The 24,307-nt window shown below is 42.3% G+C and overlaps 1 protein-coding gene across 5 annotated transcripts in view; it reads right to left on the bottom strand.

The window, feature by feature from the left end:
* The window catches only part of KLF12 (KLF transcription factor 12), a 234,253-nt gene extending 212,580 nt beyond the window's left edge, over positions 1–21,673 (bottom strand). For 2 of the 5 annotated variants that reach the window (XM_077173609.1, XM_077173611.1), the window contains exon 1: positions 21,431–21,673. The gene's annotated coding sequence lies outside the window, so the exon portion shown is untranslated. The other 3 variants (XM_077173613.1, XM_077173612.1, XM_077173610.1) reach the window with 3 other exon arrangements.
* Positions 21,674–24,307: the final 2,634 nt, after the last annotated feature.

Genomic DNA, 24,307 nt, shown 5'->3' with positions numbered 1-24,307 from the left:
CACCTCTAGTCTGTCTCAATCCAGTCTAATACAAACCCCAGTTTTAGTAGCTTTACAACAACACTCACCTCCCTCAAGTATTATCATCAATATTTAAACAAGAGAAAAATGAACACTGATACCATCTCCAGATTCACACAGACAACCTGCACCAGGGATGGAAAGGGAAAGCCCTTGCCTACACTCCCACAATCCCCAGTCCTTATCTTCCTCTGCACACTACTGCATCAGCTAGAGAAGTTAGTCACTGAGAAGTGAATTTGAAGAAGGCTGTTGCCCAATTACCTGGTTAGATTTCAAAGCCCAAAAAATAAAGGACAGCGTAACAACACCACAAAAAAAAGGGGGGAAAAGGAAATTATACACACAGAGATTAATTAAGAGGGAACAGCTGGGCACAAGTCTGGAGGGACTTTCAAGTGCTATGAAGACTATAAGTGCAAGATTGAATTAATAGTTTCTTCTATGTATTATGCTTGAACAAGATGAACAATGCTGAGTTCCTGTATTTTCCTAATGAAGTTAGCTATTTTCTTAGACAGGGAAATGAAAGTAGACAATGCAGCAGAGTCTGCATTTAATTCCTTTGCTATCACCTGCATGATGGAGGCCTCTATTTATCTGCTGTGCTTTTATTATGAAAAGGAAGCAAACAGCAGCTCAAACTGTCAAGTATTAAAAAGAAGAAAAAAAAACCTTTTTTTTTTAACTTGAAGCCCAAACAAAATGATCAAATACGAAAATCTGCATGAAGGAAAATTAGCTTAAGTATCTATGAAAAGAAGCAAAGGCCCCAGAGTATCTACAAACTACAGGACTTTTCACTATTGGAAATCCAAATACTACAGTAAAACTGTATGAATACTTCAGTTTAGCTATAGTGACATTCAGGATACACCAAAGTAACAACCCAAGCAAAAAGCTGCTAGTGACAGAACTGAAACTCCACTGTGCAATGTCCCTGCTTCTTGCAAATTAAAAAAAAACCTTGACTTTTCAAAAGCACAGTTGTTTAAAAAAAAATCCCTCAGTGGCCATTTTAGATTTTGACATGAAGTGGTTTATTTCTCTGAATAGATACTCTTCTATCCACTGTGTAAACAGTGAAAACTTCACTCTTTAAACTTTCAGTAAATCCAGTGTTAACACACTTTTTTTTTCCCTATGCCACAGTTTCTGTGTATTTGTAGAGCATCTCAGCTCCAGCTGAGATGAACCTCTGGTTCAGAGAGGTGTGCTCTCCAGTCCCCTGCAAGGATGAAGCTTCTGCTAATGAGTGGGAAATGACAAAGTCAGAAAAGAGCCAGATGCTGTGCAGGTGCACAACTCTGGGCAAAGAGCTGCCCTTACAGCCAAACAACCTGGATGTACCCCTGCAGAAGCACAGGCTCTTCAGCTGGCAATTACAAAGCCCATCAATGCATATTTTTAATATTCCCTGTTCACCAATGCAGGTGGCACCCTAGCACTTTCAGCACAGCACTTCCAGTAGTTTATCACTTCTGAGCAGCACAACCTTATTCCCTCATTCCATGCTATTTGGGGAGTCAATCTGGGTCTTGCTGCCCTTGCTCTGTTATCATCTGTTATTCTCCTAAATAGCCTATTGGCAAGTGGGAACCCAACCAGTTCTCAGATTCCCCTGGAAGATACAAGACGTTGTGGTCCACCTACTGCCCACTGCCCTCCTACCAAAAGTGACTTTTGTCCTCCAGCAGCTCCCCTCTCAATTACCCACCTTGATCCCCAACTCTTCCCTGCTTTAATTCAATTACTGATTAATTTCAGAAAAACAAAACACCTTTATCTCAGTAAGAAGCAGATGCTCCTCCTCCCTCCTCTCCATTCCCACCTCTATCTCACCCCCCACAAATAGAAAAATACTCATAAGGCTCCAATTAAGAGTACATTCTTAAGTCCTGTCCACAAAATCTCAACATTCATTAGTTTGAGACCACCACCATGACTAAGTAAGGTACGAACACCACAGTGTTTGTTCGTACTGCCCCGTTTTGCAATGTGATTTTCTGAACAACATGCTCATTTGTACATTCTACAGTATTTCACAACACATAAAATGTTTCATTTCAAAAAAGCTAGCCAAGTAAACATATTTCCCATTTTACACAGACATGATTCTGCAGTTTGCTAACTAAAGAGGGTGTCTGGCAGTATCTCAGATTTGGGGTTGGCTTTAAGAGTACATGAAAAATGGGCTGTTTTAACTTGCCATTTGACAATTGAATCATTCTCCCTTAAACCTAGTAATCTTCATTCTCCCAGTAACTTTACTATTTACCTGTGCCCAGTCCAGTATATTGCTGTTTGGTGAATGTATTTTCAAGTCATACAGATCTGAGCCCAGATCGAGTAAATCTGAAACACAAGTCCAGATTAATTAGCTCCTTCCAGTCAGCGAGAGTGACTCTTTGGGCTTTGCCAATTCCACCACAACTTCTCTTCCTCATCCTTTCCTCTTTCTCAGAGGAAGCCATCTGCCACTGGCTCCAACCTCACACTCAGCAATGACAGCTTGGTGACAGACACAGAACAGAAGACATGAAATAGCCCTTTCTGATTTGAAGGACTTGGTGTCTCCAACTTACCTCCACACTAGCTCCTCTCATGCAGAATCACAGAATGGCTCATATTGCAAGGGTCTTTGAAGATCAACTTCCCTGGTTCCAAACCCCCCTGCCATGGGCAGGGACACTTGACTAAACCAAGTCACTCAAAGCCCCATTCAACCTGGCCTTGAACACTTCAAATGGCAATTTCAGCTTCATCATGAAAAATGTCTTACCGTGGAGCTGAAAACAGAAGTCTCCATCTTCCTCTAGCAGAAATAGCTCTTCTCTTTTTCATAATTGGGTTACAGATAACACAAGAGCTCTGTCCAGAAAGCTGTAACACCTTGTAGCTCTCATGCCTGGTAAGACAACTAGCTGACAGTCATACACCTCACGTCACAGGCTGAAGGTAAGCAAGAAAGAGATACTTACTTTCTACTTGAATTGATATTTCTCTTTATCTGTGCCTAATGTCATCTCTCACTTCTTTCATCACCTTATTCACAAAAGTCAATACAACCTAGAGTAAGAGCTGATGTATCTGAGGACTGACACTGATGCTGGGCTGGAGCTGCTTTAGAGCCACCACAAAGACAAGAGGTGCTCTGCACCTCCAATGTTATACAAGTAACAGCTAAAAAAAAATCACAGAACTGTTTCTAAATCTACCTAGACATGCTAAAAGCAACAAGGATTCTAAAACTAAAAATAATATCAATATTCTGCCAGAAAAACTGTGACTATATGAAGTTCCGTTGATGATTCTACAGGAGTGAGTTTTTGCAACTACCAATTTAGTGGTGACACCCTAGAAAAATCAGTAAAAAACAATAGGTCCAAAGGTGTTTTTTTCCCCCAGCTTCTCCCTTAGAGGTTGCATACCTTCTATGGCTATGATTTAATCACTTAAAGTGAGTGATACTCAGAAGACATTCATCATATTATGAAATGAAAAAGCCCAGAATAATGGAAGCAATATTACACTGCCATCTCATACATTTTTATCGTCTACTTTTGTATTCTAAGAATTCTCTATACATCTTCACTGCAGTTATTCCTTCGTCCCTCTAAGTTTAAGCTAGTGTCTTCTCTCCAGACTCCTCTGGAGGCATTTATCTTATAATCAATCCTGCAATATGAAATTCATTTTATATTGGCACAATGGCTTCACATGAAAACAATCCTAATTTTAGTAGGATTCTTATGCTGTAAACCCTTGTTCCCATCTTGAATGACTTTGCAGTAATCCATGTAGTTTATTTGGTTACACAAAGAACTAGAGTTAATTTAATATAATTATCTTCCTATATTTGCCATCCTAAGCCTTCACACCCAATTTTTGAGGCACGGTTATGATCCTCAATGAACAATTCTGTATACCTGTTCTGACTTCAGCCATATACAACCCTACCTTCTGCTTTGATTATCTGTGGACTTTAAAAATAAGCAAACAAAAGAACACCCCACCCTAAAACTCAAGCACTGTCTTTTCTCAGTTTTCCCTCTGCAAACACCAAGAAGACTTTTTTGCAGTTTACTGACCTCCCCTTCAGCTTAAAGCTTCAGCACAAAAGTTACCAACAAGAGTCTCCATTGTTTTCTGGGATTTTGCAGCATTGCCGTTTTCCACTTTTTTGTATTATTTCTGCATATGAACTTTCTTTTCCACAGGTCCCTAATTCCCTCCTCCTGTTCATTAATCTCCCTGCCTCCTCACAGCCTCTTCCACTGTAATCCATAGCCATTGCATGGGGCAAGTCAAGAGCAAGCTGCCGTCACCAGCTAGAACCAACCAGCCTGAAAGACAATACAGATGAATCCTTCCTTAGCATCCAGAGAGACAAACAGATAACCTTCAGGATGTTAGACACTATTTACAGAACCACTGGGCAAAGCATTTCTGCTTAGTTCAACTGGCTGATGAGAAAAGTAGCACTGCTTGGCCCATGCAGGGAGGTGTCTGTGGTGTCCTACTTGCTCTCAGTCCTTGGTCTCACAAGACACACAGCTCACAGACACAGCCATCTTGTCTAAGACACATTCACCTACAGGTTTCAGCAGTCCTTGCTTGCCTGCACCACCAATGCCTCTGCACACTGAGGACCTGATCCTTACAAGCACCTGTGCAGCCACCTGTCTGCATCCCACTTCCTCTTGCAACCCCAGATGAAGGCAGACCCAGGCTCATCCTCCCTTAATTAATATTGCTACATAAGGCCACCCACCATAAACACCTTTATAATCTCCAAGCAAAGCACAGTTCATAAGGAGTAAGGATGTTTTGAATAAAAGGTGGAAGACATCCTGGGGGAAAAGAATCCAACGGCTTGAGATAAAATCTTACCCCAGTCTAAAACAGAGGCACAGACTTGCATGTTCATATTCTTTCAAATTACTTTATCTTTTCATCCTAATATATCATATCTTCTTAAAAACTCTGCCTTGCCACCTCCTCATGGCCATGAAACTACTAGCACTACAACCAGCAAACACATGGCTTTTCTGCAGGAAGACCAAGATCTCACCTCATCTCTGCACTGGAGGTGCTCTCCTCCAGATTAAGAGCAGAGGAATACAAGGCTTTTCCACTCTTAACTTTGGGAATGGCTAGAGGTGCTTTCATGCCTTCAACCACCTGATTGCTCCTGCACAGCCATAGCTGTTTTGGGAGATGAACTGGGAAAATAACACACGTTAAGAATAACTCAGTGAAACAGAAGAAGTTTGGGCAATTTCTTGACCCAATCCAGTCTGCTGACAGCAGAAGCTGTCTGAGTGACAGAGGGACACACACCATAGGAGATGGGTGGTAACTGGAACCACATAAGCCAGTACTGACATCAGAAGCACAAATTAAACCATGGCCAGCAGGACCTCAGACTGACTGAACCAAGACCTGTTCCTCACTGAAGAGTGCAAAGAGGCAATCTTCACCCAGCAGTCAGCACTCACAACATGAAGGCAACACTGCTGTATGCTTCTTCTCCCATATTGGTGCCCCTTTCCACCCCTCCAGCATAAATCTAACACCAATTTCAAGATAACCTAACACTGTGCTCCAGGGATAAAGCAGCCTTCCATTAAAAAAAAATTTAACAAGGCCAGCAAGATCAAATTATGACCAGAAGTTTTTAAAAGCAAGTGTATATGAAAATTCCTATACAATAAAAGTTATCCAGTAAATGTAATTTACTTAAGCTTATCACACAATCTCTTGCATGAACGTAACAAGGAGCATTCATCTCCCTCCACAGTTTTAAAACATTTAAAAGACATGAATGACAATTTACAGCATCTAGACTTCACCATTAAGAAAGTATTCCACATTGCACTCCATCAGTGGTAAGGCACTATCTGACTTTTAAGAGAAACCATTTTTTCACTTTGTCTGGAGTTGACCTGTTTAACACAGGTGAAACTGGAGCCAGGGCTCCCAGTATCCCTTTTCAGAATCCCTTTTCCATTGAAACTCAGATTTTTTTTCCCAGTCCTCCAGCATCCAGAATTGGCTATTACATCAAGAAATACAGAATTATTATAAATGTCATTCCTTGGACATGCAGTGACTTTCAACACGGCCAGAACTTTTTAGAGATATTAATTTAAAAGCCTGAACCAACAGTTTAGGATTTCCTCTAAGCTGCAGTTTTCTGAAGTCAATATTTGTAAATCATGTTTCATGTTTCCAAGGAAACCAAGTGGGTAATACCTCTTGCAAAAAGCCTCCTTCAGTACACTTTTCAGGGCTACAAGGCTCACAGAAGTTATTCTCAGCCTGACAAAGAAGTTACGCTTTTCCTTATATCTTCCAAAAAAACATTATCAGCATGCAGAGGCAACTGAAGTAATGTACACAGCAAGCATCTACAGAAATCTCTCTGGACCCTGCCATCTGAAGCACACATCTTAGAACTATTGCTTTACTCAGCTTTTGTACGTATTTTTCCCAATGGTAGACCTAAAAGTGTCCTGGGTAAATAGCATTACATTCATTTTGCACGTGTAAAAATGAGGCACTTACTAAATGACTTATAAATCATCAGGCAGTGTATCACTTACAGTGGGTATCTCCCCACCCTCTCTAAGAACATTATTATGCATCTCATAGTAAAGTTCAAATATTAATGAAGATAGAATTCAAATCCAGGAACAGAGCAGCATATTGTAACAGAATGCTGCTTCCTTGATCTTTTTTCTACTATTTTTCTTATTTGACAGATATTTACAACAATTTAAGGCATGACTGCTCACTGCAGCCTGTAGACATAAAATAAATGGTGAGGAGCACAAAATATACTGAAAGTAATTTTGTTGATGGGATCTTTGGAAAACGCAAGATCGTAAGCTAAGCAGCAATAACATAATATCGTTACCTGAAGAAGAAAGGAGGAAAAAGTAAAGTCTTAAATAGAAATAACAAATTCATGAATTCCACTTTGATAACTGTGAAGACTTAAAACTTTAAAACAAAATGCCTGCACAGTATTTTTGTGCTCTTGCACACTGAAGGCAGATCAAAGCAACACAGAAATTCATTTTCCTGTCTGTTAGAAGTTCTGTAAGACCTCTGTTTCCAAACAACCAGGTAATGTGCTTCTACATGATATATTTAAAGTGCAATTTGGGTCCAAACATTCCTGCTGAAAAACAAAGATTCTGAAGCTTCACCAAAAGAATACAGACTAGAAAAATACGTATCACATCTTCTCACCTGCTCACATCTATCTACAATACACCTTCAGCAATTGTCTTACAACACAAAACATACCCAGAGCTCAAGATGCTGCATTTTGCTTACTCAGAGAAACTCAACCCTGGTTAAGACATGGATGCTTTCTGGGGGCTCAGGGTAACCAAAGAAACAGTAGGTCTTCAAGAATCTCCTCTGGAAGTAATATGCACAGAGCCAAACTCATGGGCTTCAGCTGCAGCAATTCACTGCATCCAGCATGAATCTGCAACTTACAAAGACACATATTCAAGAACAGCACATAAAACCCAAAACCTCAAAGGAGAAGCCAGAACACTTCTGACACTACAACAGAGGATTGTTCTAACAACAAAAATGAATCCATTGCACCAGAATCACTTAACACAACACACCAGACATCACACTAGGTACATAAACTTCTTTGGTAAGCAGTGAAAACCAGTTTCTGCCTTGCAGCAAGCCTCAAAATTGCCTGCAGAATAAAAAACATCATTTCACAGCTCATGACTGAGATGACAGTAATGGACAAGACATTCAGGGGACAATAACCAGTGCTGCAATAAGAAAAATCCATGTAGCATGGTAAGTATACTCAGAAGCAAGTAGTTTTCAAAACACCTAAGTCAACACTGAGCAACAAAGGGCTTTCTTTTGCCACCATTTACTGATGAAACACACACCTTCACTTTTTTTGGACCATCTATGTCCTCCCCACAGCTCTAAATTTATTAGTTTCTCTCCCCTGCATCCTGCCTTCATCCCAGAGAAGGGCAACGCACAGAGTCCAAGAGCACCACTGGGAAACAGATGGGAAAGAACAGAAATATCTTCCCAAGATCCTGGAGGCAGAACAAACACAAGGACACATAGAAAAGGCAGACCACACCCAGACTGCAAGGAGAGGAAAGGACCCCCAGGACCCTCCTGCTGGATTGCAAGTAAAGTCATGGTCACCTCAAACCTCAGCTGTCCCAGTTACAGAAGAACAGGACACATAAAGCATCTGATAGCCTGACCTAAATGAAAGAAATGGAGTTGCTTTCCATGTAGCAATTTGTGAGGTACTACAAGCTTTTCCAAAGGTACAACAAGACACCATGATCCACCATGTGTAGCTCCAGTTGCCTATGCCACCAACCCAGAAACCAAGGGGTTACTTCTTCACCACGCTGTTTTCAGGAACTGCTGCAATAAATCCTCAGCAGAAATTCAGGGCTCCGGGGACCTATAACATGCTATGTCACCTATAACACAAAAATGTAAATTAAGGTTTTTACATTTAGAATTGTGCAATAGAAACTAATTTTGTATTAAAAGACCCTAAAACCTCAAAAGTACAAATAGATAAAAGGGCTAACAGTCGTTGCATAGAGAAGGCAAGAGCAACGTTACTGGCCAAGAAAAAGAAACAACACCTAAAGATTCTATTTGAATAAAAAAATGGAATCAGTACTAGCCTTTGCAGGGAAAAGATTTTAAGCTAATGACCACAAATGCTTTAGGCTCACATTTCTTCTTTGCCATGCAAAGCACTGTACTCAGATGACAAAGTTCAAAAGTTCTGTGTTGAGACGTTCATGAGCTTCATTCAGGAGCCTTGCACACCACTGCCAGATAGCGCAGGCCTCCTTCTTAATAAACTGGTGGTTCCTAAAGAACATAAAGATCATAAACAATAGCAAGCTCAACAGAGGAAAGTGAAAGCATCCCACTGGAAGCCTCGAGACACTGCAATGAAGAACAGTCTGTCAAGGAGGAGGAACTGGAGCAAATTCTGGGACTAGCAAATCACCAAAAGTCAACTGGATCTTAGAAAGGTGGTATCTTTCCTCACAGGCCCATTTGTTTTGCAATAGCAAAGTGCATGAGGTGACTGTAAAATTAGCTTTGTAATGTATTTCATTTTCCTTTTTAAAAACACAGATAAGTAAACACCCATTTGGACTCCTCTCATGGGCATAAATATTCCTTCATCAGAGAGTCTCCAACATGCCAAGATGTATTTCTAGTACTCTTTACCTGGTTCATTTTGCTCTCAGGCAGCTTGAAGCATTAATAAAACCTTTCCTCTGATCACCACTTTCCAGTTTCCTAACTTGCTGCAAAAGGCTAGACTGCACAATGGTCCTTGTTTCCAGCCCTGATCCTTTTCACAGGATCTGCACTAGTTACGTCAATTTGCAAAAAGAAAGCAAAACAGCCAACAAGCTTCCTTCTCCCTCTTTGAGGAAGAAGCAAATTACCTTTCCAGTTGTACTGCTTTTTGATAGCTCTGTGTCCTACATCATTTTGCCTGGCTCCATGACAAATACAAGTAGAAAGGAAGTTATCACACTGAATGAAACTACACAATCAAAAAACTGGCAAGCAAAACAATCTTGCTTTGGTCTTTAGTTGCTATTTCAAGAAGATAGGGAGAAGGCAGGGGAAAAAAGGAGAGAGGCACACCTTTAGTTTCCCTATAAAATAAGGTTACTTATGATCACAGTTTTAAAGTCAGAATATGCAGAAATTAAGTTTTATTTAGATAACTGTATCTCTTTGAAGACTGAGGAAGTAGAGCAGCGTATACTTAAGCATTGAGAAACATCTCCAAAAAAAAGATGAAATAATTAAAGTGAAAAGGTCTGGTTTGTTTGAGAACCAGCAGGGCTTCACAGATAAGATTACTGTTAAAGAGCAAAATTTCCCCAAGTTGAGCAAAGCTCAGCAAAATCACCAGGTTTTCTTAGTAACTCTTTTCAAACTGGTATGATTAATGAAAAGCAGTTGCAGGGGAGAGGGAGCGGACTATCCCATTATTAAATTTGAAACAATCTCTAAAAAGGAAGAAAAAAAACCCCAAAACCAAAACAGAGTAAGAGACTTAAAGGTCTGAGAAGTGCAGCACCACGTAAGCACACCAAACACTGGAGGAGCCTGGGTGCTCCTGCTCAGCTGGTACCTTTGGCCAATGAGCATCCCATTTCATACTTTAGATAACACACTGAATAGAAATGCCCAAAAAGGCACCTGAGAACTGGGGTGTCAGTGTCATCAGCCAAGAATAAATCAAGTATTGGAAAAAATTATTTTCATATGCAGTTTCACAAAGCAAGAGCAGCTGGCCAATCCTACCTTTTGACAATGTTAAGAAGGAGCACGTTAACCAAGGCTGTTCCAAAACCTGTCTGGTAAAGGAATGGCTTTTTCCTGTAACACTATTATATGTTTCAATAAAAAATTCTGACTCTTACTTAAATTTTTCACCAAAATTACATTTGAATTTATGAAACCAATTTACATTCCTTCTTTCATCAATGCCCAAGCAGTATCCATTTGCTGTTAAAGTCTCAAAGAAACTACTTACCCTATAAAAAACAGACTAAACAAAACTGAAACACAAACTAATCAATAAGCAATAAGCAGAACAGAATATCTTATTTCTCACAGTTTATTCAACCACCACAAATTACTGGATCATTCAGAAGTTCAAAAAAAATCTACCATGAGCAAATTAAACTGGGTAAAGACGTTTCTCTTACAGTATTTAAATATAAACAATATGCTGAAAGGTGATAGCTACTAGTTCTAAAACTCCCCAGGATATTTTTAACAGAAATTTAGAGTTTTTTTAATAACAAAATACTATTTTTCCTTTATTCACCATAAAAGTTTATAACATTAATACATTTTATGAAGATATTTTAAAAAACCTGGCATATCAAAAAGAAATCAAGATATCATTAAAAATTATTTTAATTATGTTTTCCACGGTTTACGAGTTCTAAGTACAGTTGACAAAGTCATACATAAAACTGAACTACCTAGTAAATCAGAAACACATCAGCCATACCATAATATTAAACACCTGAAAATTCAAACACAGCAAATGAACATTAATTCCGTGAACTTTTAAAATGTACAGGTATGCATACAATGCATTCTCTCAAATAGCAATTTGAGTATACTCTGTGCATCGACTATTTTGTCTGCTGTGTATCAGCACACTAAGCATCACTTACCCAAAAGACAGCACTAGGAATGGAAAATGAGTAAGAACTCCAGAAACCAAACAAGATTTAAACTGATTGTTTAAATCAAGTTTTCCTGCCCACTACTTTGAAGTCAAAATTATTTAAATCAATTCACCGTCTTTAACAGCCACAAAGTAAAACACTGTTCAATTATGCATATTCTGAAAATGAAGACAGAGAAGGAATTGACAGGAGACTGGTTGACCACTCATTTAAGAGACAGAAGTACAACAAGGTTAAGTGGCTGGAAGCCAAATACATGGCTAAATTCAGGGAAGAAATAATGCATAGAGATTAGAGTAATTATAACCACTGGAACAGCTCACCAAAGACGACAGTTGATAGCCCACTGCATAAAGTTTTTTACATTACAAACATCTACTCACAGAATGTTCCAGCTCCAAGAGACCATGCAGAGTTTGTGCAGGACAAGGTGATACTCTACTGATGGCATTATTGAAATTGAATTAGATGACCGCAATGGTCTCCTCTGATACACAAATCAATGAAACTACAATTTGAACCCATGAGAGATACTATAATATATCTTTTGAGAGATACTATAATATATCTTTCTTCTCGCTTCACCAAGTCCTGCGTCCAATGAATGTACTGAATTCGACATGTACACCTCCTGTGCTATCTGCTTAAATGCCAACCTGTCCACCACCAACTAAGACTCTGAACATATGTGGCTAAATTCCAACTTCTTCATCCAGGCAGAAATCCCTAAAAGTCTTTGCAACTTGTATGTTGGTTAGATGTGGCTTTGTGGGTTTACTTCTTCTATGGCATTTCAGCACTGTCAAGGCACTTTTAGGACACAATTTCTGTACTTGACATAGCTGCCAAACCTCAAGCTTCAAAAGAGCTGCAGTCTAGTCATTCAACTTTTAAACTGAAAACTCTATAATGTCTGTCAAATACTGACTGGAATTACTGTTTTAGATCATACCAAATGATTGCCATAGCATGTGTCTCATTTCTGTTCTTTCCTTCAAAAATTACTGTTACAGATTCTTTGAGAGATTAGAATTTTTGGGTTTTCTGGACTAGTTCTAACATTGTCTAACATAAGGAGAATATTTCCACTGATTATTTTCGTATTTCTAATACATTAGCAATATGAAAAGACTTTTCACACTAACCTCATGTTTCTATTTTTGATATCACAGTAATGTGCAAGGAGTCAGCTTGGGTATGGGAGTAACCCTAGCCTGCTCTGATCTGAAAGATACTACAGCACTCACAATCAAATGCAGGGAACACCTTCACCCCACCTTTCCCTCTCTCTGCCACAGAAAACTGTGCTTTCAGGAGAGCAGGCCTGCTCCAAGGGCTTGCCAGTTAGGGACTGAACTACTGAGAATATAATCCTTATGCAAAGCAAGTAGCAATTTTAGCAAATATATATATATATATATATATATATATATATATATAAAATATATACATGTGCATGCGTGTATTTATTATATATATTTATATATATATATAAATGTAATCTATAAAGGCTTCTTTGGTCAGATGTCTTGAAAACACAACTGTACAAGTAGACATGTTAAGAAAAAACAGGGGCGGGGAGTTGTTAAAGTGGCTAAGGTTTTTGTTAAAGGGAAGCCACTTTCAAATAATCCAGTATCCAGAAAATGTGGCTGCTTATAAGATTCAGCAGCTTTTTAATGACAAAGTCATCAACAGAAGGGTTACAGCAAGAGGAAGAGAGCAGCATTGCTCACCCAAAGAGAGGTTGAGCAGTGCTGCTGGCAAGAGGCAGAAAGCAGTGCAATAATTAAACAAAGAAGGATGAGAACTGATGGATGGGAACATGCAGCATCAACTGCACTCAGAATCCACCACAAGGAGGAACTTCCTTCTTTTACTTTAATTCCTCTTTTTTATTTCCTTTTTGTTTAAGACAAGAAAAAAAGATGTGTCCATGAAAGCCACACAAGTGGAACTTCAGTAGTATTGGGGGGAGATGCAGGATCTGAAAGTACAATTATCTTTCATTTCTGTTGATGGACTTCAGGCTATGACCTCAAGAGGACTTGGGTACCAAACCACTCTGCTCCTGATGCTGTCCCTACTATAGAAAATCCCAGCCTGGCTGGGTCTACCTGGTCTCACAATATATGGGCTAAGTTAAACACCAAATAACCAAAGCCACAAGAAGAGCCCACAGAAACTGCTATTCCTTCTTCACCACCACCAGAGCCTTCAGGGCCTCTAGTGCTGCCAGGATTTGAGCACTGCAAGTGCTCTCTCACTTATTTTTTAACAAGTACAATGTACTCATTTACGTGTGAACTAAACATCTGAGACTTCCTGTACTGTCAGCCAACAGAGAGGTTTTCTGAAGGCCTTTTGACCGTAAGAATTACTCTGGTGTCACGATTTTAGTACACACTTCTGAGGCAAGGATGAGCTAAGCTCTTCTTTTTTGGAAAAGGAAAGTACTTTATTCAAACTCTCCACCAGAACTGACTTAGGCAGGTGTCTGTGATTGCTATGCATAGAGTTCAGTCTTCCATCCCTGCCTATCCCACATACTTCTTTAGCATTGCAATGCAGAAGAAATGCTGTGTTCCTAAATGCAGCAAAACGTGAAACCCAAAGGACAGCACATTTCCAGCAAGCACAAAATAAATCTATCTCAGATACTGGCTGGGATGCAAAGCAGAAAAAGTGCACTAAATCTCTCCTCTTTTTTTTTTTAAGTTTATTATGTTTAATTGTTTGATGTGACTGTTGAAAACTTTATCCCACTAAAGCCACAATAAAAAATAACAAATCTACCATCTTCTCAAAATAGGAGGTCTCCAAGTACTAAGATTCACTCTTTTATTTTAGCCAAATATTGATTTAGCTGAATATATAGCTCAAAAGTAAAAGCGAAAATGGCAATGCTATCAGAAATAGCAGCCTCCAAATCTGCCTCCTAACTAGACCAACTCTGCATGCTCTCACTTTCAAAACCTCATTTTTTCATTTCAAAATTGTGTAGAGCACTGTCTGTGCAAAAGATTTCCTTGGCTAGATGGAACAAGTGAAAAATTAAGTCGCTTCGTAACTGCTACCAATTTATAGAAAGTGGAAAGGAATGTTTTTCTCTACTTTTTTTTTCTTAAGAAAAATCTTTTCATTTTCCACTCAGAATTTTCTTGCAACTGAAATATTCTCTGAAAAAGGAACTGGAAGAGCTCCAACTACTGTCCAACACTTTAAAAGATTTTAAAGTGTCATCAATCACAGCTCTTTACATGCTCTTCTAGAGCACTGCCAACTTGTATTTGAAGACTAACTCAAAAGTGTTTCATGCCAGCATTAAACACTCAAAATAAAGACAGATACAAAACAAAAAAAAAAAAAACAATTTCTATATTAATCTGATTTTAAGTCCTGCTCAGATTCCTGTCAAATGTTACTACATAATACTAATAGTCATTATCTTCCCTTTTGTCTAGGAGGAATTGGCAATAGATATCATTAATCAAATATCTCAGTGGCTACCTCAGATGGCAACATATTAATTATTATGCCTGCTATAAAAGGTCCCTTCAATTCTTTGTAGACCATCTTTAAATGCTGGTACCATAGGGAAAAAAAACCCAAAGAATTAATATCCATGGTAAATAACAAATCACAGGTATGCTTTGAAACTGATGTAACAAATTTCTAATATGGCATATTCCAGTTAACAAACTTCAGTAATTTCAACAGAAATGCTCAGTGACTGGTTCTTCAAAATCTGATTTGAAAGTATCTGAACCAGCCACTTCTGACAACTCTGGTAGTAAAAAAATTAAAAAAAAAATCATTACTTTTTCTATAGAGTACTTTTTTAAAAAAAACTTTCCCTCAGGTATCCACAGAGAGAAATTGCTGGGTTACAGATAGTTGCCTTTACCCCTTCAGTGGCAGCCTGTCAAGACTTGAACAAAGTATATGACAATTACAGATCACTCATGCTCAGGAAGGCTTCCAGAGCTCACTGATAGCATCTCCAGCTCTGCGAACGGACCTGACCTTATTTCCAGCTGGCCTGAGCTCTGCACACAGCCCCTGCACCCACGCAGCCTGCCAGCATCACTGCGCTGCCCATGCTGCTGCCAGGGACCTGTAAGGCTCCAGAACAGAGATGCAACACCACCACCAGAAAAGCTCTTCTTGGACAAGGCAGAGAAAAAGAAATTATTCAGGAGGATCAGCATTAGCACACAAAACCTGGTGCTCTTTGCTGCTCTGACCACTGGGCAACAGCCTGCATTAATAGGGAATTGGGGTCAGTGCTCGCCACCTTACAGAGAGGGTAACAAAGTGCCTGTCCCAGGTGACACATGACAAAAACGAGACTAGAACTCGGGTCTCCCGACATGATACATCATCTGATTAATTATCCCCTTAGCAGCGCCGATGTCCAAGGTCATGCATTTGATTGTTCTATGTTTAAACAACGAGAACATACTCGCCCCACAGCCAGGCCAGGAACAAAGCTCGGGATTTCTGAGTCCCATCATTACTGTGCTATGTAGCAAATACCGTGCCAGCCATTAGCAAAGAGCACGCCTCATTCCCGTCCTGAAGGCTGGTTCACAGAGAGGACAAAAGCTTGCTACTGCTAACCAGACATTCCTTAACTCAAGTGGTGCTGGTCTGCGCTGCAATGCCTAACGCTCCTAATGCCAGCACTGCCAGCCACCCACAAAAGGATAAACACCACTGCATGTGAGGGCGTTTGTTACAAGAAACAAACAAACAAACAAAAATTTAAAAAAACAGCTCTATGTATAAAGAAACAGACCAGATTTTAAAAAAAGCACAGACATTACTAAGATCGCATTCAGAGGGTCAGAAATGTCAGCATGTGACAGTCTTGGACAACTTTATTTAGTATCTCTGAATATATACTTTTAATAGTCTTCAATCATAGCATCTCCCTTGATCCTGACAAACAGTTTTAGTTCCAATAAACCTTAGCTTTTGCATCCTTGTGGTTTTACTGAACTTAAAAAAAAAATAAAACTCAGCAAGCCAACACTGAGGTAAGTCCTACCCTTGTAGTTGTGGCTGAAGGGACTCTTCTGGCACAGGAGTTGATGTGTACAGATGTTGAGTGCATGAAGAAACAAACAGTATAAAGCATACAATCCCTGAATATATATCATATGACTTAACATATTGACTCCCAAGTTTTACCATGTATTTGAGAAACACTGGGATGGCTCATGCCACCATGCCATCCCAAAAATCCAAAAGATTACAGAAATAGCTACAGAACCAAGACACACCATAATTTAAATTTGTCTTCTCCAGACCAAAACACATCATTCTGCAGCAGACATAGATTAAAAAAAAAAAAAAGTATATAATAATTCAATTTTAGTCCCAAGTTTAGATAAGGCTTTCTAATTCATATGAAGAGCTATTATACTGAACTCAAGGAAGTCCACATAAACTCAGTGTTACATACAGCATAGATACACTTTCTGGAAAAGCCACGCTCATTTTCCCTCTTCTTCCTATCTCTCAGTATTACTTTAAGAGCTTTCTGTAGTCAAAAGGTAAATAGAACTAATTAAAGAACAGTCTAGCTTATTCACACTGTAAAATCACAGAATGTTCTGACTTGGAAGGGACCTGCAAGATCATTGAGTCCAACTCTTAAATGAATGGCCCATACAGGGACAGAACCCACAGCCTTGGCATTCTAAGCACCATGCTCTGAGCAACTGAGCTAATCTCCTATGGTCACTGCTTGGGAGCAAACAAGAGCACAGACTTCACATGAACTTCAACCCTATCTGTCACACAAAACTCTGCAAAAGTATGAAAAAGTTCATATATTCAGGCAACAAAATCTAAGCAAACTTTCTGCACAGAAGATTCAAAATGCAAACACAGCAGCCCTAGCTAGAATTTACATATTATAATATTATATATATATATATATATCTCACCAAAATTGACTCTACAACTTTCTTCAGATGTGCCCAATTTTACCCACTTTTGCAACAGTGCCACAAGGTCTAATCAACACTTCAATCAAGTTTGTCAACATATGTCTGTCTAGTTATAAACTAATGCAATCATTTTGACACTGAATCATCAAACATAATTTCTGCTGTTGTTTGGAGGTTGAGTTTAGCAGCAACTTTAAAAAAATCATTCAGTTGAAGCAAGAGGACTGTCTAAAGTTCAGTTGTTGAACACAGGGTAAGATTACATGGAACTTTTACCAATGACAAACAATGTTGACAGTGTCATCCGTACTTTAGTGCAAAAGCACTTTCTCGTGTAAGCATGAACTTAATTTAAAAAAAAATTCTTTTTTACTGCATAGGAAACATGGACATTTCATGCTTACACATTTTGCACTTGCAAGACTCGAAACTTGTCTTACAGATACAGCACAGTGCAATTGGCACAAAAAAAAAGAAAACCCTCAACCTGGCTGCTCAATACTTTACTTAACAACTCACTTTGAAACAGCATGTTTATTACATGTTTTCCCCTTAGCAGGAAAAGTGAGCATGCTTGTGTTTGCAGCTCCTCCTCTTTCAAAGGCACACAGCTGCAGCTGTAGTAAACAACCACTAGTCAGAAGCTGAGAAGGTCAAAGTCTGGGTGCTGCATCCATTTCAGCTTTTCTAAAAACAAAAATTTTATTTCAGGAAATTAATTTTTTTACTCATTTTGTAGTTAAGCCAAGGAAAGGCAAACCACAATCATTCTCCAACAAAAGAAACCAAGATACAGTATTTCAAAAGCCACAAGCAAGACACTTCAGTAAAAATAAGTGTTTTCAGATCTCCATCTTTATTAATGAACAAACACATCATTCACACTCTCCTATTTTACTTGATTCAAACTAAGACTTGGTCAAAACCAACTTTGTGCTGATGAGACCTGGTCCACAAAGCAAACACCACTTACTGAAGGAAAGAGCAAGGAGGTTGGCCATGCAGAGAAGTGGTGCCAGCAGCCGAGCAAGGTTCATATAGGTCATCCAGCAGCCTGAAGCAAGGAGGCTACAGCACTCCATCTCTGGGAATGCTTGCATAAGTGGACATCACGCACCCAGCGATGACAAAAGGGCACTCAGCTTTCCCTTATTTTACAGACCATCCAAAATCTAAACAATGGCATAGCCTAGCAGCACTGAAAACTCCACCAAATTACACAGATGTTCTGCAACCCCCTGTGCAGCAGAGACCTCCCCAAGCACCCAGGAAAGGCACTGCCCACTGTCCTCAAATACATAGTCTGTATTTCTATTTAACTGCAGTGGTTACCATCACACACCACCTTGGTCTAGGCAAAGAGGAAAACAGTCACTGCCACAGGGTTCTGCAGCACAAGCCCTTCACTGACCCCATTCTAACATCTCCCAGGGGAAGAGCTATTTCAGCCCCACATTTCTGCCTCCTCTCATCTGGACTGAAATTCTGCTCATGCATGTTCAGGTCTGGCTGATCCTGACAGAAACAGCTGGCAGAGGACTCCACGATTAGCCTGTCCTGGAATCTTAAAGTTGATTTTTAAAAGTTGTTACAAAGAGTCTTCTTGGGCTGTCAGGGGACTTTCCAGAAAAGGTTTTTCTACAAGAAAGCAAAGAAAGGCCTGGAAATATTATCATAAACTACTGCTGGGGGGAAAAAGCCAGAATTAAAAATACATGATTTCCCAACCCCTCTATTTACACATCTGATATTGCCTCACTATCAGAAACAGAAAACAAACAGTATCTCCCATATCCTAAACTCCTTCTCAGCCCATGCAGAATAGGTACACTCACTCATCAAATGACCTACAACATACGTCTCTGTCAAAAAGGTTTTCTCCCCACTGAGGAGCACCAAAATAGGTGCTGCCCTCCTCCCAGTTCCAGGTACCACGCACAGTTAAAAAAAAAAAAAAAAAAAAAAAAACACTAAAAGGAGAAAGAAAAACAATTAAGAAGAGGCAAATGCCAGCAGTGTTGTTCTGGCGGCAGCGGGGGGAGCGGGCGGGGGTGCTGGCCCGGGGAGGGGCGCGCATGGGTGTCACCACCACCGAGGGGGTGATGTCATCCACCAGCCTCCAGCCCGGGCACCTGCCAGCAGCAGCAGCCTAGCAGCGGCTGCCAGAGCCTCCGGCAGCACGGCGAGGGGAAAAAAATAAAAAGGCAGTGAAAAAAAAAAAAAAATCCGCAATATTTCCCTTCGCTATGCGCGGTTGGTTTGTGACGATAGGTGACATGCCAGCTTGCGGAGAGCGGTTTCAACTTGATTACGTCCCATTAGAAAGATATTCAAGACACTCCCCCTCTCCCAGCACGAATAATTAAAAAAAAAAAAAAGCAGCCTCGGTTTATGCAGCCTTACGTCACTAATAAAATGCTCCTATCGCCCCATCTGTGACCTATTCAGCACAGCTACTAATCCCACGCTGCGACCACTTTGCTGTTCCTGTGCATTTCAGAGTTGTAGACCAACCAGAGAGCAGAAAATGGAGCCCATATGCCAGCGCTATATAAAGCAGCCTCGCAAAGTTGCCGCGAATAATCTACCTGCCGTGGCGAGACGAAAAGTGAAAAGCAAAAAAAAAAAAGAAAAACCAAAAAAGGGTGGTGGAGGGAAGAAGAAGAGTGCCGTTTACTTCACGATGGGTAATTAAAAAAATAAACTAGTTTACTGTCTTACTTAGGGGAAGGGGGGCTGCCAAGAGCTAGCAGGATTTTACAAGCTCTATACAGACCCCGATCAAGTGAACTTCTCTTCAGGGCTTCCTACCGAAACGGCTTCTTCCTCCTCCCCAAGCGCACAAAATATCTTATTTCCCAAGCAAGTCTGCGGGACTAAATGCCACGCCAAGATCCGAAAAAAAAAAGCCCAAAAAACCGCTGCCTGGACCGGAGCATCGCATCCCTGCAAACCGCGGGGAGGAGAATATAAAATAACCCGTCTGGTCGCTCCTGTCCGCCTCCCCCAAAATCCTGCACCACCGCTGGTGGCTGGATGTCGGGGGAGGCGGATAGGAGCCACATCTCATCCCAGAGGAAATTTCATCCCAGCAGCGGAAAGCTTTCGGAGAGCTTCACAGGGTGACGCTGATGCCATGGGGTAGGTAACCCATCTCCCGCAGCGGCTCTGGGCTCAGCGTTAAATGTATACACCAGCGGCTTGCTCCCCAAGCTCCCGACTTCTGCAAGAGCGAGCATTTGTTCCACAGAAGATCATTATTTCTGTAGAAGGTAGTACAGCACGACACTCTTGCTTTTTTTTTTTTTTCCCCCCATAGCGTGTTATAGTCCGATTTTTCTCCCCATACAGCGTTACGCTCCGATTTTCCCCTCCAAAGAGCGCTACACTTTATACTTTTTCGATATTTGTTTTTATATAATTATTGCCCAGCCCCGAATGCGCACGGGGGCCGCCCGCCCCCACCCACACCCCCCCCGGGGACGGCAGCACAAAGGGCTGGGCGCTCCCAGCTCGCTGCTCATTACTCCCCGCTTATCGCTTTTTATTTCCCCCCCTCGCTTTTTTCACCGCCACCCCCACCCCTTTTTTCCCCCTCCTAGAGCCTCAGCGGGAAAGTTGAGGGAAAAGTTCGGGCCGGCGCCTAGCACCCTACCCCGGTATCGCTGCCGCCGGGGCACCGGCAGGGATGGAGGCAGGCGGGAGGAGGGGATGGATGGAGCGGGGGAGGGAGCGGGGGAGGGAGGGCACCGCCGTTAACCCCCGGCTCGCCCCGGCGGCGCCGGGGGAAGCGGGGGGGCCGCCCTGCCCCCCCCTCCTGTTCTTCAAAATTATTTAACTTCAGTATAGGAGCGGTATTTTGTTTGTTTGTTTTTTTAAATAGAGGCTGGCTGGGACAGCGGCAGCAAAACCCACACACATTAGCCGTTTATCCTGCTAAGAAAGGGAATCGGCACAGACCTGAGCAGAAGCGGCAGAGCAGGAGAAGAAACTGTTTCCTTCCCTGACACAGGGTCCCCGCTCTGTGTCTGTCTGTCCGCCCGCCCCGCGCTCCCCGGGCAGTGCCCCGCGCACTCGCACCCCGCACCGGCGGAGGCAGCCGGCGGCCGTCCCCGGGAAATGAATGGGGGCAGCCCGGGGAGCCGCGGCGCTCGCTCGCCGCCGACTTACCCGCGTCACATGATGAGCCCGGGCAGGGTGGGCCGGGGGTGGAGGCTCCCGGCGCCGCCTGGCCGCGCCTCGCCTGGGGCCGCCGCGACACCCCGCCGGCCGCTCAGACAAAGGCTCCGGACCGGTGTCCCCCTCCCCAGCTACCGGCCCCTGCTCCGGCCACGGCGGGCGCCGGTGGCGTCGCTGGCATGCGGCGCGTCCCCGCCCCCACCGGCAGCCGGGCGGAGGGAGGGGAGGGAGGGAGGGGCCGCGCCCCCGCCCCGCGGCCGCCCCGGTGCGCCGCCCGCCCCGCCCCGGGGGGTGGGGACGGGAACGCCCGGCCGCGCCTCCCCCTCCCGGCCCCGGCCCCGGCTCCGGGCCGGCCGCGGGGAGGGGCAGGGCAGCGGGGCGCCGCGGGGAGGGGCCGGGCGCGGCCGGCAGCGGGGGCGCCAAGGGGAGGCCCGGGGCGAGGGGGCGCCGAGGGCGGGGCGGGGTAAAGAGGCGCCGGGGGAAGCTCAGCGGGGTGCGGGGCCGTGGGGGAGCCCGGAGGGTACTCGGGGCTCTGGGAGTGCCCAGGGGACAGTGAGGGGAGCGAGGCGCTGGGGACGCCTGTGGGAGCCCCGGGGGTACAAGGCAGAGGGGAGCTCCGAGGGTCGGCGCGGGGCGGCAGCAGCAGCAGCTGAAGGGACCCGGGGGACACGCGGTCGCGACACTGAGGGGCGTCCCGGGGGAAAGGACACACCGGGCGAGGTGTCCGCCCCAGGGCCGCGCCGCCGGAGGGTCTGGCCGGGCCCGGCCCCCGCCGTTACCTGGGGCTGAGCGCTGCAAGCCTTTCCCTTCTCTTTTATTTTGTTTTCTTCGCACAGCCAGACTGCAGCTCGTGAGAAGTATGCGAGGCGTGGGGTTGTGGTTTTTTTTTTTTTTTTGGTCAGCGCTCGTAAGCCCGAGTCGCGCCCCTGCAAACTGAGAACTTCCTTTATGGGGAAGATTTTTCTCACATAAGGGCTGCGGATACTGGGTTGTAAAGGTTTTAATAACAACATACAGAGGAACATATTCTATAATCTTAAAGTTTGTTTAAAACACCAAGGCTTTGTTACATTCATGTTTTAAAAGAAGAACTTTCAGAACCTTAGAAAACAGAAATATAAACCCTAGGATTCAGTTAAACCTTTAAAAGCAGAACTCTTATTTCTTTTCGCAAGCATTCTTACACGTGTTTACACTGTGAAGTATTTTGGTGGAAAGACCCTGGTCCATGCCTGGGCAGTATTGAAGCTATTAAGCTGGCCTGACAGGTTACCTGGGGATTCTCTTGCCTTGGAGAGCCTTTTGTTAATGTAAAGCTGATGTGGCTGTTTTCTGCCGCCTCCCCCGTGGTTGGTGTTGCATAAAGTAAACACGGTGTGGCCAGAGCACAGGTGAGCTTTGACCAGCACTGCCTGCTTAGATGGTTTCTGGCCATGGTCGGAAGCCATTCAATTTAAGGAAGCTTAATAGCCTTTTGAATAATCAGGGTGCTGTGCTGGCCCCCGGCAGAAGCCATGGTCAGAGCAAGTACAAAACAGTAAGTTCTTTATGAGTCCCACCCCTTATTCTCTCAAATTCACAGTCAGCTCAACAGTTCCTGAGAGTCCCAGTCATAACAATTATTGGGTAAATAAAAAGCAAAAAGAGGGATGGATCTTGTGTCTAGAGGTGGGCCCGTCATGTGAAGGTGTTTGTAAATGCCCGTACAGCTTGTGTATTTACACAGAAAGCCAGGCGGAGCGCAGGTAAATAATTGCTGCTAAAATGCTATTACTTTCAGTAAATACAAACTAATATTTGCTGCTCATCACAATATTTACTGAGAAAGCCAGAAGAACCAGAACCCATGTTTGTTCCCAAAGAGGATTTTATGCCAGCTGCCAGAAATACGTCTATTCATCTCTTTCCCTGCAATGATCCTCTGCCTTCTCTTGGCATAGATGTTTTGGATAACATAACTCTTCGCTGTTTGTCTCTACATCTTACCTCTACTTCCACAAGGGGGAAAAAAAGGCAGAATAATAAATAAGAAATGTTAAAATGGGTATAAACAGAAATATATGCCTCCACAAGCCAGAAAGAGGGTTAGGCATAATTTGCTATTGTAATGTTGCCTCTGGTCTAATAATTTCCTTTGGAAAAAAGTGAGCATAGAGTTAAAATACAGTCTAATGACCCAAGCAACATATTTCCTTATGCTAGGAGTTTAGATCAGAACCAGCTCCAGCTACTCCCGGTAAGTTACATGTGTGATTCATTAGATTTCACCCAAGTCAAAAGTTAACGTTGTAACACTTGTTTTAAAGATAAAATATGCAATCCCCTAGGAAGCGGGCTACTATGGAAGACAGCTGGAAACATTCTCTGGACAGATGCATAGCTTATATTCAGATTTATCAATAAAAAACCCGTAAATATTAACAACATTCATCCTTCTTAACCACTTGGAACAGGGAGCACTGAGTGTTCTGCAGGAAAAAACTGGTTTCTACCTACCGAGGTTAAAGGATTAATGAATACTTGGCACATGAAAAATGAATAGTGATAGCAAGAAGAAGATTGCATGTAGACAGTGTGATAAGGTGCGTAACAGAGAAACATCACATTACACACATTGCTGTGCCCTGAGAAAAAGACAAAGCTCATTTCCATTGAATTTCCGATAAAATATTTTAAAACATCAATATTTATTTTGTCATACTTAGAAATATTTTATTCATTTATATAAAATATCTAAAGAAATAATCTAGAAGAGGGGTTGGCTGACATTGGGTGATAAAATTTGTTCTTTGTGAGTTTCATGATGTGCTATGTTGGCTGTTTACATGGTCTATTGCCTGCTACTAAAAACTATTACCCATATACATG

The sequence above is a fragment of the Agelaius phoeniceus genome, chromosome 2 (assembly GCF_051311805.1).
Source record: "Agelaius phoeniceus isolate bAgePho1 chromosome 2, bAgePho1.hap1, whole genome shotgun sequence".
Taxonomy (NCBI): Eukaryota; Metazoa; Chordata; class Aves; order Passeriformes; family Icteridae; genus Agelaius; species Agelaius phoeniceus.
Note: the sequence above shows the minus strand (reverse complement) of the source record. Positions and strands in the feature narration are given on the sequence as shown.